The sequence below is a fragment of the Lissotriton helveticus genome, chromosome 8 (assembly GCF_964261635.1).
Source record: "Lissotriton helveticus chromosome 8, aLisHel1.1, whole genome shotgun sequence".
Lineage (NCBI taxonomy): Eukaryota > Metazoa > Chordata > Amphibia > Caudata > Salamandridae > Lissotriton > Lissotriton helveticus.
Window position 1 is genome coordinate 678866257 of NC_136069.1, and position 19815 is coordinate 678886071.

Sequence of the window (19815 nt, forward strand, 5' to 3'; positions counted from 1 at the left end):
GAAAAAAAGAAGATTTTCTTACAGAAAGTGGTGGGCACAGATTAGTTGAGGGACAACAGAGTATTTCCCAAAGCAAACGGTCTTCTTACCATAACACTTGACGTCATGGAAAAATAACTGCACTTTGAATGAGTTCAGAAAAACTGTTTCTTTTTTATAAGCTAATTCAAGCTGTGAATCAAAACATGGAGTAGAGGGAATGTAAGTCTGCAATGCTGTCTAGATTATTGGTCCAAACTTTTGATTATAATGTCATTTTAAAAATCCAAGTATATAAACCTGATGAAAGTAAGTCTTCAACTTTAATTACAAATGTTGTGGCTACACAGTCGTTGATTTTAAGAAGAACATTTGTAACTGCAGCTATTATATGGCATGATGGACATTTGACAAGATCCGCTTATTACACAGCTTATATAAAATGTAAAAAAAATTGCTGTTTCGGAAATTATTGCCATTTGACTACGATACAATGTTGCCTTTTTACTTAAAAATATTCTTACTTTCTGTTTTCAGAAAAGAGAATTTAGGGTAGGTAACTGACGTATAATGATTCTAGGGGTTGATATAATTTTATCTACTGTTTTAAATTGCTTTGTGATTAAAAGTGATGTAGAGAATTAAATAATTGTAGTAGTCATAGAGGTAGTGTAAGTCTGCTTCATAGTGAGCAGTATCAGTGTCATAGGAAATGTAGAACATGACTGAGCAAGAAGGGTAAGATATTACTAGTCTAGGATTGTGAAAGTGATCTTGAACGTTTTCTTTCTGAAAGTTGCGGAAATAGAAAATGACGGGATTTGCTTACAAGAATTCCAAGAGTTATAAATGGCTCTTACATGATTTGGCCTTGTGGAAACGTGTGGTAGAGAGCGAGAAGTCATTTATTGTATGTAACATATTTCTCAAAACGATGGAGGTTTTCTTTCAGAAAGTGGCGGGCTGAAAATAAAAACAGCACAACCGAGTGTAAGCTATTCATAGGACATCCTTCGACGTCATGGAAAGTAAGTTACTTTTGAGGAGTTCTGATTTCTGATTGGTTATGTTATATGGGTTTTTTAAACACAATCATGTGTTTTTTTTTCCCCGCTGTTATATGATGAATACCTTCAACTCACTGTTTTTAGTGAAATTTGATACATTCTGAGAACAGCAAAAATAAACCATTTAACATGTATAATTAATTCTGTACTGTTTGTATTTATGATGTACATTTAGAACTGTGTAGGAGGCATGGAGAAGGTGAGGCTTCTGTAAGTGTCAAAGTTGTTGCATACAGTGCTCACATTTTACGTAGTCTTTCATATGATAGACTACATTTCCACAATGAGATACCTAAGCAAAGGAAACACAGGTGATGTGAGCAAAAAAAATTGCACGTTTTTCTATTATATTACCTGTGTTTCCTAACATTACACATCACATTGTGTAGATGAGGTTTAGGCCTGTTCCAGGAGACAGAGGAGGTTTGACATTTGTTCAAGAGTGCAGTGGGCATGACTGACTTCGTTGGTAGGCCTGCACATGTATTATCTCCTCTGTACTATTCAACAACTCTAAATTTCATCTGCAACCCTGAGTAGGCCTCACCTCAAACAAACCTCTGGATAGGACACACCTTATTGGCATCATGAAACAATCATTTAAAATGTTAGGGACAGCTTTATGATGGCTGTGCACCTCTTTTGCGCTGCCGTTGCGTCACTTTTGTGAGACAACAGCAGTGCAAAAGATGCACCATGTTCCAAGATAGGCCTCACTTCATCTGCATCAAGATACTGTTAGTTTAAAATGTATATCTTTAGGACTGTGCAGGGGGCCTGGAGAAGCAGAAGCTTCTATAAGTGTCAAAGTTGTTGAAAAACTGTTTGTCCTTCAATCTTTTCCCTTGTCTTTTCTAATTTTTAAATACATGGTTTAATATTTTTCAAATGTTTGTTCTCTCTTTCACAGATTGAAAGTATAAAAATAACAAGTGTCTAAGTTAACGACAATTATAAGGTAAATGTTTTGTACTCTTTTCATTACATTTCTATCACATTTAACTACTATTAGTTCCACTGCTTCATTTCTTTAACCCTCACTTTCCTGCCTTTGCTACTTTCCTCATTCCTTTCTCTATTACTTACTTACTCTACTCCTTCCACTCCTTTTCTCAGTCCCTCTCTTCTCATAGTTCCTCACTCTTGTTCACTCACTCCGTCTCTATTACTCTTAGTGTCTTTGACTGATCACTCTTTCACTACTTGTTCATTATGCTTTCTCTGTGTAGTTAAAGCACACTAAGGGGCATATTATGAACACAGCCAATAAAATTATTGCTGTTTTTATCGGCAGAAAACTGCTGCAAAAGCGGTTTTAGCTGCAGTTTTCTGCCGCAAAAGCGGCTTTAGCGACACATTTCTGCCGATAAAAGCTGCAAAACTTTTATCGCCTATGTTGATAATATGCCCCTATGTTATTTACATTTCTTTGCTGTTTCAATTATTCTTTTTCTGTTACTTCTTCTTTTCTGGTTTCTGTTTTTTCTCTCTGTTATTCCACATGTTTTAATCTTATTTTGAACATTCACTCACATTCTCTAACAAACTCTTCTTTGTTATTCTTCTACTCTCCTTTTTTTCTTTCACTTCCTTATGTATTTTGTTTTTCAGAATTATATCCTCTTCCCTCTTTTCTTCGGTAAATAAATCTATTAAACAGTATCTCTGGTTTAGTCCCTATAGCTGTCTTTCTTTTAACATTACTCTCTGTTTACTTCCCTTATACTTACTCTTCTTTTTAAAAAAAAAAAGAATTTTTGGTTCGCTCCCGGTTCGCGTACCGGCGAGCGAACCGGGAAGCGAACCAAAAGAAATAGAGCTTGCAGAGTGCTAAACATTCTAGCAATTTTTTTATAAAGGGGAGGTAGTTCTGAAAAGAACTTTTTTTTTTATGTTTTTGTTGTTTTATATATATATTTTTTTTTTCTGAACATTTTTTGTTTTTTTGTATTTTTTTAACAGTTTTATGTTTTTTTTGTTTTTTTTGGAGGGGAAACAACAAAAAACAGGCATTGGAAAGGGCTCAACAGGAGCAAAAAAAAAATTCATTTTCTGGGGCGTTTAGAGCACTTGTTGTTTTCAAATGCTCTGTTTATTAAGTTAATGCTCATATTGCCACATGAGAGTAATGTACCGCAATATAAACAGACCATCTTTATGTGGACAAAGTTTTCCTGAATGTTTGGCACTGTTTCCCGTGCCTCTGACCCCGACAGAGATATCTGTGTTGATGTCCTGGCCACAGGAGTTGGTGGGTTATCCTGAAGGTCACGCATCTCTGCCCGGCTGTAATTTAGTGGATGCCACCTCATCATGTGACGGTGCATAGTATAGTTGCCGTAACTATACTTCTTTTCTGTGCCTCTAGATAAGTCCTCTTTACATATCAGGCACGTGACATATCGAGCATTAACTTTTTTCTGTCCTTCAGGAAAAGAAAAAAACTGCCAAATGAAACTACTTTTATGATGAGATACCCGGGGCTCCTCTTGTAAAAACTGTGTTCCCTGTATCTCCTCTTCCTCTTCTTCATCCTCTTCCTCCTCTGTGTTGGTAATGAACTGTGGAGGTGGTCCTCTCTTCCTATGAGGAGGTGGTGGTGGTGGTGGGGGTGCACCAGCTGAAGCTACTAATGAAGCCATTGCTCAGTGATCACAAAGGGTCTTCCTCTCACAAAGATGAAAGTCAGAGTGAGGAAAGAAGGAGGGGTTTTCATCATTTGGGAAAAAAATAGTTCTAAACCATTGAAAAGTGTTATTTTTAGGTCACCTGACTTAGCCTTACATCATTAGGAAACCAAAAGTGAAATGAACCAATGAAAAGTTTTATTAACAAGTCACATGACCTGTTACGCTCATGTTACGCGCTGCGGAACGCGCCCCAGATCGCTTCCGGGGAGCTGCGCTTCGCGCCTCGGTTCGCGCTCCGGAGCACTTCCGGGTGCGCTAACGCGGCGCGTCATAAGACGCATTACGCGGCAACACGATACGTCGCGCTTTCGCGACGCGCCCCGGATCGCTTCCGGGGAGCTGCGCTTCGCGTCTCAGTTCGCGTACCGGAGCACTTCCGGGTGCGCTAACGCGGCGCGTCATAAGACGCATTACGCGACAACGTGATACATCGCGCTTCCGCGATGCGTCACGATGTTGATTTCTAATGCGACAGTTGCGCAAACGGAACGTTTACTGGTTCGCGGACCGGGTCGCGGCACCAAATTGAGCTAACGGGAAGCTTCCCGGTTCCCGAACCGGGAGCGAACAAAAAAAAATAATAATAAAAAAAATTATTAATAAACATATAAAATATATTTTTTGATTTAAAGAAGAATACATTTTACAGCTATAGATATTAGCTTTTAAAAAATCAATGAAATTCACTGAAAAAACCATAGGTTATAGACCATATATAGTTAGGAATTAGCATTTACAAAACCTTGAAAATTCACTGAAAAAACCATAGGTTATAGACCATATATAGTTAGGAATTAGCATTTAAGAAACCTTTTTTTTACTCACACAAAACCATTGAAATTCCATATATAGTTAGTTGCACTAACTATATATCGCGCACCCGCAATCCACTGCTGATGATGTCACATATTACATCATTCATGACATGGTCAGTGACATCACTGATGACATCTCAAATGACATCACTGATGACATCACTGATGACATCATCCATTGACTGTGTGTTTCTGTAAAGTTTAAATATGTTTTACATATTGAAAAATGAGTAGATGTAGAAGTGCCTAAATAAAAGATTTAGTAGGTGCGTGACTGACTTTATGAATGAGTAAGTGATTAAATGTGTCTCACTGAGTGCATGGGTTAGTGACTAAACTGTCTTAATTTGTGCATCATTATGTCTGTTGTTCTGTAAAGTGCTGCATGTGTTGATCAGTAGCTATATGAGTAACTATATGGGTTATTGATCCAAGTATTTGTATGGGAGACTGAGTGTGTGTGTGGCTGGCTGGGAGATGTCTGACTCTGTGCAGATCAATGTGTTCTTGTATCAATGATTGTATAAGAGAGTAAGTATGTGTTAGTATATGTTTGAAAATGTAAGGTACTCTATGTTTAACTGTATAGATTAGAAAATGGAAGTGTGATTGATTCTTTACAGGACTGACTAGGTGTGTGAGTAACTCCATGGATGAGTGGCAGAGTGTGAGTGTCTGTATAGGTGTATGAGTGCATATGATAGTGTTGTAAAGATGAGTGATTGTATGTATGAATGATTGTATGGGTGAATGAGTGAATGTGTGTGTAGACGTAGGAATCAGTGAGTGCGTATGTAGTAACTAGTATTGGTGTGTCAATGGTTAAAAAAATGTATATTCTGTATTTAACACTGGGTGTAACAGAGGTTATATTAAAGTGTGAGGAGATGCATTATATTGTCACATGAATGATGTCATCAGTGAAGTCATTTGAGATGTCATCAGTGATGTCATCAGTGATGTCATTTGAGATGTTATCAGTGATGTCATTTGAGATGTCATCAGTGATGTCATCAGTGATGTCATTTGAGATGTCATCAGTGATGTCATCAGTGATGTCATTTGAGATGTCATCAGTGATGTCATCAGTGATGTCACTGACCATGTCATGAATGATGTAATATGTGACATCATCAGCAGTGGATTGCGGGTGCGCGATATATAGTTAGTGCAACTAACTATATATGGAATTTCAATGGTTTTGTGTGAGTAAAAAAAAGGTTTCTTAAATGCTAATTCCTAACTATATATGGTCTATAACCTATGGTTTTTTCAGTGAATATATATATATATATATATATATATATATTACCTACTGGCGCCAGTAGGTAATATATATATATATATATATATATATATATATATATATATATATATATATATTACCTACTGGCGGTCGCCAGTAGGTATATATAGTTAGGATTTTTTCTCTATGGGATATTTGAAAATTCTATGTCTAATAACTTTGGCGTTTGTGGACGGAATTTGCTGAAATTTTCAGGAAAATGGAACATTTTGTTTCTGAGCAGCCCCTGAAAATTTGGGGGGGGTTCGTCAAGGGGGGGCCGAGAAAAAAGGGGGGTCCCAAAACGCGTTTTTCCAATGTTAATTTCCATAGGGCGGTTGGCCTCACTTTTAGCCCGAACGGCTGAATGGATTTCCATGAAACTTGGCAAAATTGTAGGGACTGTTAGCCCGATGTGCCTTTGCTAGGTCTCAATATATGTGCTCCAGTGGATTTTGAGAAATTAACGTTCAAAAAAAGATATATATCTGTGACAGCGTCCCGGGCAGCGATCCGGTTCGCGTACTTTTCGCGTTACGGAGCTTTGCGAAGCGAAGCTGATTGGCTCACCGGTGTCTGTAAACATTCCAAACAGTCCGTAGCGGCCGCCATCTTGTCTCTCGGTAGGATCGAGAGACAAGAGGAGGCCAAAGCGAAGGGGGAAATGACCATAAGGGGGCATAGTAGATCCTCCCTGACCCCCTAGGTTTGATGTGGAGGATTTAAAAAGGCCCCGGGAAGCGGTCAGGGGAGCGTACTATAAGGAAAAAAGAATGATAGACTTTTAACTTAGACTTTTTTTTTTTTTTTTTTTTTTTTTTTTTTTTGCTGAGTGACGTCTCGGCCTATCTCCACGGGATGCAGTCCCTACCATCTCAGCGTTTAAGCCCAGGGGGACCGGTAGTGTGGGAGAGATAACGTCTGTTAACGTTCGATTCGAAGGAAATCAGGAAGTGTTGATAAACATTGTCTGCGCCATCTTGCCTTTTTTCAAATGCCACACTTTTGTCGTGCACGGCAGCCATTTTAGATGCGTTGACCAGACCCACTCTCTGCACGCTGTCGATCCTTAGCATGGCTCCCCACCCTCGCAAGCATCTCCCCCAGGCACTGGTCACCCCCGCTCTCTGTCTTATGCATGGGCAATAAACCTCCCCCCATCTGCGCTGCTCTTCCTTGAGAATCACACCCTGTGCCCGCCCGACACCTCCCTTTCGCCCTATTCACTACCGCACCCTCTGACACTCCTCTTCCTCTGTGTCCGATTGTCCAGGCCGGTCCCAGGCTATCACCTAGCCATGCAGATGTAGTTTATGGCCCCAGCTGTAAAGAATCACCCCTCTTCAAAGGAGTTACAGTAGATCAAGGCCCCCACCCGATGAGATCCGTCACACCACACGCGTTCCTACTATCTGAAAACCATCCTGTATTGTGATTGGGGAGGGGACCGAGCCTGAAGCGGAAGATTCCAGGGATGCCTCTTTGTACATCACATTAAAAATATATAGCACTCCAACAAAGTAGTAGGATTATAAAACTTTAATAACTTATAAATATATACAACGCAACAAAAACAGTAAATACATTTAAACATTGATTAAAAAAAAGAAGCAACAATGGTCAGTAGCTGTGTTTTGTGCGAATAGTCCCAAGGCAGCACAACGTGCTGAGTTCTGGACGGCACCCAGGTGATGTCCAGTAAGGGGCGTCCCGGGGGGTGCGGGGGGAGGCCTCGTCAGTAGCGGTCTGTTGTGCGAATAGTCCCAAGGCAGCAGAACGCGCTGAGATGTGGATGGCACCCAGGTGATGTCCAGTAAGTTGCCGCACTGGTTTTGGTATCCTACAATGCTGCTCCGAATAACGGCTTGGGGCGCCCCGGGGGGGGGGGGGGTGAGGCGGCGTGAACGGGCCTCCCCAGGTGGAGGCTCGTCTGCTGTAGTGGGGCGCCCCTTTACCGTTTCAGTTGCCATTCTGTGGGGCATCCCAAGGCCTCGTCAGTAGCGGTCTGTTGTGCGAATAGTCCCAAGGCAGCAGAACGCGCTGAGATGTGGATGGCACCCAGGTGATGTCCAGTAAGTTGCCGCACTGGTTTTGGTATCCTACAATGCTGCTCCGAATAATGGCTTGGGGCGCCCCGGGGGGGGGGGGTGAGGCGGCGTGAACGGGCCTCCCCTGGTGGAGGCTCATCTGCTGTAGTGGGGCGCCCCTTTACCGTTTCAGTTGCCATTCCGCCCGCTTTTGGTACACTGTGCCAAAATCCGCCATTCAGCTGAGTTGCGCCCAGTCTTGCGGTGCAGCGATAGGCGGCTGCCACAGGACTCTCAAAATGGCGGCAGGCTCTTTCCTTTTTGGGCCTGGTCCACTGAAATGGCCCTGGGACACCTTGGAACTCGGACGCTTGTCTGCTAGGTCTTGGACCCCATTCTTGAAAGCGTCCCCTCAGCCTTGAAGATTCTACAAAAGTCATGGGGGCCACCGACTCCTGCAGGCTTCCGGTGGGGAGCGGCTGCCATGATTGCTCGCGGAATGACCACGACGGAGCCACGAGATGGTGGTGCTTTCATGCTGACGCCAGCTTCAGTCTGAAACATCCAGAAACAAGGTGGGGCTTTCATCGTTTGGGAAAAAAAAATGTTTTAAGCCAATGAAAAGTGTTATTTTTAGGTCATATGATCAAGCCTTCCATCATTAGGAAACCAAAAGTAAAATGAACCAATGAAAAGTTTTATAAACAAGTCACATGACCTGTTATGCGGCATAGGGCTATAAAAAGCGTAGAAAATCCGTTGGCACGTGAGGCAGCATCAGTAGCGGACCGATGTGCGAATAGGCCGAAGGCAGCACAACGCGCCAAGATCCGGATGGCACCGAGGTGGTGTCCAGCAAGTTGCCGCACTGGTGTGGCCATCCTACAATGCTGCGCCGAAAGTCGGCGTGGGGCGCCCCGTTGGCCTGTGAGTTCGCGTCAGTCAGTGGGGGCTGTTTGAGGATCTGACTGCAGTGGAAAGCAATGTGATGCTGTGCGTCGCCCCCAAGATGAGGCGGCGTCAGTAGCGGACCGATGTGCGAATAGGCCGAAGGCAGCACAACGCGCCAAGATCCGGATGGCACCGAGGTGGTGTCCAGCAAGTTGCCGCACTGGTGTGGCCATCCTACAATGCTGCGCCGAAAGTCGGCGTGGGGCGCCCCGTTGGCCTGTGAGTTCGCGTCAGTCAGTGGGGGCGGTTTGAGGATCTGACTGCATTGGAAAGCAATGTGATACTGTCCGTCGCCCCCAAGATGAGGCGGCATCAGTAGCGGACCGATGTGCGAATAGGCCGAAGGCAGCACAACGCGCCAAGATCCGGCGGGCACCGAGGTGGTGTCCAGCAAGTTGCCGCACTGGTGTGGCCATCCTACAATGCTGCGCCGAAAGTCGGCGTGGGGCGCCCCGTTGGCCTGTGAGTTCGCGTCAGTCACTGAGGGGCTGTTTGAGGATCTGACTGCATTGGAAAGCAATGTGATGCTGTGCGTCGCCACCAAGATGAGACGGCGTCAGTAGCGGACCGATGTGCGAATAGGCCGAAGGCAGCACAACGCGCCAAGATCCGGATGGCACCGAGGTGGTGTCCAGCAAGTTGCCGCACTGGTGTGGCCATCCTACAATGCTGCACCGAAAGTCGGCGTGGGGTGCCCCGTTGGCCTGTGAGGTGGCGTCAGTAGCGGACCAATGTGTGAATAGGCTGGAACCAGCACAAGGCGCCAAGATCCGGATGGCACCGAGGTGGTGTCATAGTTGAGAGTTCTGAGAAGCGGGGGGGAGGCGGCGCAAACGAGTCTCTCCCTCCATGTGGAGGCACTTCATCTGCAGTGGGGCGCCGAGATCCGGATGGCACCGAGGTGGTGTCTAGCAAGTTGCCGCACTGGTGTGTGTTGAAAAGATGAAGGGTCCACAGCAAGTCTATGTTATGAACATCATCATAGTCGATGGTTGGTGGAGACATTTTGACTATATCCTGGACCTGCCCGTCCTCGCCCAAAATGGCGCCGGAATAAATGGGACTCGTAACTCCTTGTTGTGTACTGGTTGCACAACCTTGATATCACGAGATACGTATGCAGTTTTGAAGCACATGGCGGGCGGGGACGAGAATTGATTGAATATTTCGACATCCCTATTGATATTAAGTTCTGATGTGTTATTGATTACTGTACTATTGAAAGTTCGAATTAACGTCACCCATGGTAGTTGCCCGCAAATGTATATCTAGATAATTTTATTGTAAGTGGCCCTGTCGTATTTTAATTATAAAATGTACGTCCACCGATTCCGCAACTGTTAGACACCTTAGTTCTTGCAACCTAATGGCCCGCCCGTTACGTTCCTCTACAGTGTAAATGTCTCCTCATCATATACGATTACAGTTTGCTCCGTGGCCGGCCCACGTGGTTATAGGCCCGTATTTGTATACTGACATTTTCAAAATAAAGGTTTTTAAAAGAAAACATGGTAGTAGTATTTACATTGGTAAAGTTTTTAATAATAGTCACTGTTTTCGAATCAGTAAAAGGCAAGTGAAATAAAGCAGTCCAATTACATGAAGGGTAAAAGGTATAATACGCAGGAACGCAGTAAAGATAAATGGTCAAGGGCTGTTGTGTTTTCTACTCCTGCAACATAAAGTGATCGATAAGAATCTGATATTCAGGCGTATCGGCGACTAAGACAGCAGGCCGAGCCTCTTTTGCTCAACGGCTCCGTCATGGGACGAAGAAACGCCCTTTTTCACGAAAAAGGAATATATTTTACTTGCAGGACAGTTGTAAATTTTCCGGGAAAGTACATTAGCCTGGAACATTATAACATATATATTTAAGAAAAAAAATAATGTTCGAAAGTAATAAAAAGTGTAATTTTTAGGGCATATGGCCAAGCCTTTCATCATTAGAATAAGAAAAGTAAAATGAACCAATGAAAAGTTTTATTAACAAGTCACATGACCTGTTATGCTTACGTTACGCGCTGCGCGCCGCGCCCCGGATCGCTTCCGGGAAGCTGCGCTTCACGCACCGGAGCACTTCCGGATGCGCTAACGCGGCGCGTCATATGACGCATTACGCAACAACGCAGGTCCAGAATATAGTCAAAATGTCTCCACCAACCAGCGGTCGGAACACAACCCCTTTCAGCAGGCTAAATAGTTCTGTTAAATGACAACAGAAGGGACAGGCAACAAGAACCATCAGTCAAAGAGGGGAGGGCAAGTTCTTCTCTACCGGGTCACGTTGGGGCGCTACCGGAACTGATCGAATTGGTAGTCTACAGTGTTTCTGGATGTTTCAGACTGAAGCTGGCGTCAGCATGAGAGCACCACCATCTCGTAGCTCCGTCGTGGCCATTCCACGAGCAATCATGGCAGCCGCTCCCCACCAGAAGCCCCCTCCGAGTCCGCGCCATCACACCGTCCCTCGGGGGCCAACGTCAAGCGGTTCAGGGAGGCACCGCATCACATTGTTTTCAAATGCAGTCACGTCCTCAAACAGCCCCCACTTACATTGAGAATAGTGAAGCTGTAGCAGGTGCAAATAAGCTTCAGACAGTCTAACAAGCACTCCTCAAAACTTTGAACTATCAGAGTGCATGAGTTTCATGCTCGATCGATTGAGCTAGCCGGATCGGGCAACAAAAAGTATAAAATAGTTATGTAAATAGTTATTTAATAAAATGTTTTACCCTGTTACTTTGCTGGTGTGTTGTATATATTTGTAATATTTGCATAGAGTTTATCGTTATTTCGGGCGGGGTGGGTGGCGGAGCCGAGCTGTCTTGCAGCCATCATGGTGTGGAGTTCAGTTCATCTCACTAGTTTCGTATTTCCCATGAGGAGTTGTTCCTAATGTTTCTATTTTAGCGAGGTCAAAAAGAGATCCCATAAGTGGCCTACTGATTTTGCTCGATCCCTTTTGTTTTTTTACACGATTTTTCACTATCTGCAAAGACTAAACAGAGTATTGCGACTCTGTGCTTGTTTGTAAATAGAGAATGAACCAAAGAGAACCAATTCCAAAACAGTAAATGCTTGGATAACAATCAATCAAATGGAGAGGGAAGCAGGCACGACGGATTACAACGGGGGCAAAGGCCTGCGTTAACTACCCTTCACTATCTGCAAAGAGAGAGTACTCGTAATAGAAATGAGGGGGGGGGCAGCATTCAAAGCAGATCAGTGTGCATAAACACGAAAATGTTTTTACTTACCACGTACTTGACATTCGACAGCTTATGATATTTGCTATTAAAAAACCATTGAAATTCACTGAAAAACCATAGGTTAGAGACCATATATAGTTAGGAATTAGCATTTACAAAACCTTGAAAATTCACTGAAAAAACCATGGGTTATAGACCATATATAGTTAGGAATTAGCATTTAAAAAACCTTATTTTACTCACACAAAACCATTGAAATTCCATATATAGTTAGTTGCACTAACTAAATATCGCGCACCCGCAATCCACTGCTGATGATGTCACATATTACATCATTCATGACATGGTCAGTGACATCACTGATGACATCACTGATGACATCTCAAATGACATCACTGATGACATCACTGATGACATCTCAAATGACATCATTCTTGTGCTAATACGATAAACCTCTTCAGACTCTAACATAACCTTAGATACACTCAGTGTATACAGACACTCACACACTGTCACTCATCCATGGAGTTACTCACACACCAAGTCAGTCATGCAAACAAACAATCTCACCTCCATTTCCTCAACTATACAGTTATACACACCTTACTTATTCAAACATATACTAACACATATTTACTCTCTTATACAATCCCTGATACAAGTTCACAATGATCCATACAGCAACTCACACATTCAGTGGCTCTCATGCACAGTTATTTATTTATGCCAACTCTCACATGTACTGTGTTTTACATATGTACTTACTATGACATGTAGCATTGAGATATCCATTCACTCATCAATACACTCATGCACACAGTCAACCGCCCATGTAGCTGTTTCCACATGCACTCTTGAACTCATACACCTAGTGAATCAACTGCTCACACATCTATGCACAGAGTCACACACCTCCCAGCCACCCCCACACAAACTCAATCTCCCATACAAATACTTGGGCAACCAATCAATAACACATATAGCCTCTCGTATAGCTAATGATCAACACATGCAGCAGTTTACATCACAACAGACATACTGATGAACACATTCAGACAGTTTAGTCACTAACCCATGCATTTAGTACGACACATTTATTCACTCACTCATACAGTCAGTCACGCACCTACTAAATCCTTCATCCAGACACTTATACATCCACTCATTCTTCAATATATCAAACATATTTAAACTTTACAGAAACACACAGTCACTGGATGTTGTCATCAGTGATGCCATCAGTGATGTCATTTGAGATATCATCAGTGATGTCATCAGTGATGTCACTGACCATGTCATGAATGATGTAATATGTGACATCATCAGCAGTGGATTGCGGGTGCGCGATATATAGTTAGTGCAACTAACTATATATGGAATTTCAATGGTTTTGTGTGAGTAAAATAAGGTTTTTTAAATGCTAATTCCTAACTATATATGGTCTATATCCCATGGTTTTTTCAGTGAATTTTCAAGGTTTTGTAAATGCTAATACCTAACTATATATGGTCTCTAACCTATGGTTTTTTCAGTGAATATATATATATATATATATATATATATATATATATATATATATATATATATATATATATATATATATATATAAATATATATATATTACCTACTGGCAGTCGCCAGTAGGTATATATAGTTAGGATTTTTTTGAATAGGGATTTCTGAAAATTCTATGTTGAATAACTTTGGCGTTGATGGACGGAATTGGCTGAAATTTTCAGGAAAATGGCACATTTTGTTTCTGAGCGTCCCCTTAAAGTTTGGGGGGGTTCGTCAAGCGGGGGCCGAGAAAAAATGGCGGTCCCAAAACATGTTTTTACATTGAGTTTTCCATAAGGGCGGTTGGACTCACTTTTAGCTTGAACGGCTGAATGGATTTCCACAAAACTTGGCAAAATTGTAGGGACTGGTAGCCCGATGTGCCTTTGCTATGTCTCAAGATATATGCTCCAGTGGTTTTTACGAAAATTAACTTTGAAAAATATATATTGGGCTACATTGGGCTATATATATGTTAGAGCCCAAATGTAGCCCAATGTTGCCCAATGTAGCCCAAAGATGGCCACCAGAGACAAAAAAAATCAAATGTAGCCCAAATATCAGCCAGATGTAGCCCAACTATAGCCAGTGACAGAATGTCCCAGAGTGTTCTAAAGAACAACTAGAGCGCTAACAGTCTTACTTATGACAAAAGTATGGCACACCTGAAGTCATCTTGATTGGAATAAAGTGGTAACACTTAATACATTTAATTTGAAAAGGAACAAAATGAGGGGTTTCATTTTGCCATCGAAATGTTTTATATATATTTATATATATATTACCTACTGGCGGTCGCCAGTAGGTATATATAGTTAGGATTTTTTTGAATAAGGATTTCTGAAAATTCTATGTTGAATAACTTTGGCGTTGATGGACGGAATTGGCTGAAATTTTCAGGAAAATGGCACATTTTGTTTCTGAGCGTCCCCTAAACGTTTGGGGGGGTTTCGTCAAGCGCGGCCCGAGAAAAAAGGGGGGTCCCAAAACGTGTTTTTAACATTGAGTTTTCCATAGGGCGGTTGGACTCACTTTTAGCTCGAACGGCTGAATGGATTTCTATGAAACTTGGCAAAATTGTAGAGACTGTTTGCCCGATGTGCCTTTGCTAGGTCTCAAGATATGTGCTCCAGTGGATTTTGAGAAATTAACGTTCAAAAATATATATATATCTGTGACAGCGTCCCTGTTAGCGCCCCGGTTCGCGTACCAGACGCGTAACGGAACTTCGCGAGGAGAAGCGGATTGGCTCTCCGGTGACTGTCAACATTCTAAACAGTCCGGAGCGGCCGCCATCTTGTCTCTCGGTAGGATCGAGAGACAAGAGGTGGAAATAAACGAACGGGGAAATGAATGAAAGGGGGCAAGGTAGACCACTCCTGACCCCCTAGGATTGATGTGGGGGCTATTAAAGGGCCCCGCGGGGCAAAAAAATAAAATACTTTTTTTTTTTTTTTTTCGCGGTGGAAGCGCTACCCGGTACGCGAACCGGGTAGCTCACCGGTAGCGTAACGGGAGTCCGCCATCTTGTGTTTCGGACAAATTTAGTCACAAGATGGAGGATAAACAATGTTGGTAATGGGTATAAGGGGGCACGGGAGACATATCCTGACCCCCTAGGTTTTCTGAGGGTGGCTGAGGAGGCCCATATATGTAAAAAAAACACCTTTTTTTCACATTTTCGCACGGTTAGAGCTGTTGTGTTGTGTGGGTGATGTAAGTACCAACATGTAGGTACCAATGAAGAGTCTAAAATTCAATGTACACCGTCTCCTCTGTAGATATTTTGTATGTTCTAATATGGGTTATTTAAATGTAATGTGTGGAAAAGCACTTCATGCTTTAAAGCAATTGTATTTTTGAACTGATTGTTCTTTCCTCTTAGTCCTCCTCTTTGTTTTTTTTTCCTGACACTCTTCTTCAGCATGATAGTTGATAAATTCGTTCCCTCAAAAAATTTATATACATAAAAAAATTATATTAAATACATATAAAATATATTTTTCTTTTAAAAGAAGAATACATTTTACAGCTTTTGATATTTGCTATTAAAAAACCATTGAAATTCACTGAAAAAAACATAGGTTATAGACCATATATAGTTAGGAATTAGCATTTACAAAACCTTGAAAATTCACTGAAAAAACCATAGGTTATAGACCATATATAGTTAGGAATTAGCATTTACAAAACCTTATTTTAATCACACAAAACCATTGAAATTCGCATATATAGTTAGTTGCACTAACTATATATCGCGCACCCGCAATCCACTGCTGATCATGTCACATATTACATCATTCATGACATGGTCAGTGACATCACTGATGACATCACTGATGACATCTCAAATGACATCACTGATGACATCACTGATGACAACATCCAGTGACTGTATGTTTCTGTAAAGTTAAAATATGTCTTACATATTGAAGAATGAGTGGATGTATAAGTGTCTGGATGAAGGATTTAGTAGGTGCATGACTGACTGTATGAGTGAGGGATTAAATGTGTCTCACTGAGTGCATGGGTTAGTGACTAAACTGTCTTAATTTGTGCATCATTATGTCTGTTGTTCTGTAAACTGCTGCATGTGTTGATCAGTAGCTATATGAGTAACTATATGGGTTATTGATTGGTTGCCCAAGTATTTGTATGGGAGACTGAGTGTGTGTGTGGGTGGCTGGGAGGTGTATGACTCTGTGCATAGATGTGTGAGCAGTTGATTCACTAGATGTATGGGTTCAAAAGTGCATGTGGAAACAGTTGTATGGGCGGTTGACTGTGTGCATGAGTGTATTGGTGAGTGAATGGATATCTCAGTGCTACATGTCAAAGTAAGTACATATGTAAAACACAGTACATGTGAGAGTTGACATATATAAATAACTGTGCATAAGAGCCAGTGAATGTGTGAGTGGCTGTATGGATCATTGTGAACTTGTATCAGGGATTGTATAAGAGAGTAAATATGTGTTAGTATATGTTTGAATAAGTAAGGTGTGTATAACTGTATAGTTGAGGAAATGGAGGTGAGATTGTTTGTTTGCATGACTGACTTGGTGTGTGAGTAACTCCATGGATGAGTGACAGTGTGTGAGTGTCTGTATACACTGAGTGTATCTAAGGTTATATTAGAGTCTGAAGAGGTTTATCGTATTATCACAAGAATAATGTCATCAGTGATGTGATCAGTAATGTCAAATAAGATGTCATCAGTGATGTCATCACTGATGTCATTTGAGATGTCATCAGTGATGTCATTTGAGATGTCATCAGTGATGTCATCAGTGATGTCATTTGAGATGTCATCAGTGATGTCATCAGTGATGTCATTTGAGATGTCATCAGTGATGTCACTGACCATGTCATGAATGATGTAATATGTGACATGATCAGCAGTGGATTGCGGGTGCGCGATATATAGTTAGTGCAACTAACTATATATATGAATTTCAATGGTTTTGTGTGAGTAAAATAAGGTTTTGTAAATGCTAATTCTTAACTATATATGGTCTATAACCTATGGTTTTTTCAGTGAATATATATATATATATATATATATATATATATTACCTACTGGCGATAGCCAGTAGGTATATATAGTTAGGATTGTTTTCCATAGGGAAATCGCAACATTCTATTGGGAATAACTTTGGCGCCGGTTGCGGAATCTTCCTGAAATTGTCGTTAACTTTGCCTCGCGGCGCTCCGCTCCTTCCCTGAAAGTTTGGGGGGGATTCGTCAAGCGGGGGCCGAGATAAAAAGGGGGTCCCAAAACGTGTTTTCCCCATGTTAATTTCCATAGGGCGGTTGGACTCACTTTTAGCCCAAACGGCTGAATGGTTTTCCACCAAACTTGGCAAAATTTTAGGGACTGGTAGCCCGATGTGCCTTTGCTATGTCTCAAGATATGTGCTCCAGTGGTTTTTACGAAAATTAACTTTGAAAAAATATATATTGGGCTACATTGGGCTATATATATGTTAGAGCCCAAATGTAGCCCAATGTAGCCCAATGTAGCCCAATGTAGCCCAAAGATGGCCACCAGAGACAAAAAAAACAAATGTAGCCCAAATATCAGCCAGATGTAGCCCAACTATAGCCCAATGACAGAATGTCCCAGAGTGTTCTAAAGAACAACTAGAGCGCTAATAGTCTTACTTATGACAAAAGTATGGCACACCTGAAGTCATCTTGATTGGAATAAAGTGTTAACACTTAAAACATTTAATTTGCAAAGGAACAAAATGAGGGGGTTCATTTTGCCATAGAAATTATGATTAGTGCTGAAGAAAGAAAAATTAGGGCACATTTTGAGTGACTTCTCAAATCCTCTTATATTTCATTAAAAAAATTCTGATATGCAGTCTCCCAAGATGGCCACCAGAGACAAAAGAGCCCAAATGTAGCCCAAATATCAGCCAGATGTAGCCCAACTATAGCCCAATGACAGAATGTCCCAGAGTGTTCTAAAGAACAACTAGAACGCTAACAGTCTTACTTATGACAAAAGTATGGCACACCTGAAGTCATCTTGATTGGAATAAAGTGGTAACACTTAGTAAATTTAATTTGAAAAGGAACAAAATGAGGGGTTTCATTTTGCCATAGAAATGTTATTACCTACTGGCGATAGCCAGTAGGTATATATAGTTAGGATTGTTTTCCATAGGGAAATCGTAACATTCTATTGGAAATAACTTTGGCGCCGGTTGAGGAATCTTCCTGAAATTTTCCATAACTTTGCCTTGCGGCGCTCCGCTCCTTCCCTGAAAGTTTGGGGGGGGGATTAATCAAGCGGGGGCCGAGATAAAAGGGGGGGGCCCAAAATGTGTTTGCCCCATGTTAATTTCCATAGGGCGGTTGGACTCACTTTTAGCCCGAACGGCTGAATGGTTTTCCACCAAACTTGGCAACATTGTAGGGACTGGTAGCCCGATGTGCCTTTGCTATGTCTCAAGATATGTGCTCCAGTGGTTTTTATGAAAATTAACTTTGAAAAAATATATATTGGGCTACATTGGGCTATATATATGTTAGAGCCCAAATGTAGCCCAATGTAGCCCAATGTAGCCCAATGTAGCCCAAAGATGGCCACCAGAGACAAAAAAAATCAAATGTAGCCCAAATATCAGCCAGATGTAGCCCAACTATAGCCCAATGACAGAATGTCCCAGAGTGTTCTAAAGAACAACTAGAACGCTAACAGTCTTAATTATGACAAAAGTATGGCACACCTGAAGTCATCTTAATTGGAATAAAGTGGTAACACTTAATACATTTAATTTGAAAAGGAACAAAATGAGGGGTTTCATTTTGCCAGAGAAATTTTATTACCTACTGGCGATAGCCAGTAGGAATATATAGTTAGGACTGTTTTCCATAGGGGAATCACAACATTCTATTGGGAATAACGTTGGCGCCGGTTGAGCAATCTTCCTGAAATTTTCCTTAACTTTGCCTCGCGGCACTCCGCGCCTTCCCTGAAAGTTTGGTGGGGATTAATCAAGCGGGGGCCGAGATAAAAGGGGGGTCCCAAAACGTTTTTGCCCCATGTTAATTTCCATAGGGCGGTTGGACTCACTTTTAGCCCGAACGGCTGAATGGTTTTCCACCAAACTTGGCAAAATTGTAGGGACTGGTAGCCCGATGTGCCTTTGCTATGTCCAAGATATGTGCTCCAGTGGTTTTTACGAAAATTAACTTTGAAAAAATATATATTGGGCTACATTGGCCTATATATATGTTAGAGCCCAAATGTAGCCCAATGTAGCCCAATGTAGCCCAAAGATGGCCACCAGAGACAAAAAAAACAAATGTAGCCCAAATATCAGCCAGATGTAGCCCAACTATAGCCCAATGACAGAATGTCTCAGAGTGTTCTAAAGAACAACTAGAGCGCTAACAGTCTTACTTATGACAAAAGTATGGCACACCTGAAGTCATCTTGATTGGAATAAAGTGTTAACACTTAAAACATTTAATTTGCAAAGGAACAAAATGAGGGGGTTCATTTTGCCATAAAAATTATGATTAGTACTGAAGAAAGAAAAATTAGGGCACATTTTGAGTGACTTCTCAAATCCTCTTATATTTCATTAAAAAAATTCTGATATGCAGTCTCCCAAGATGGCCACCAGAGACAAAAGAGCCCAAATGTAGCCCAAATATCAGCCAGATGTAGCCCAACTATAGCCCAATGACAGAATGTCCCAAAGTGTTCTAAAGA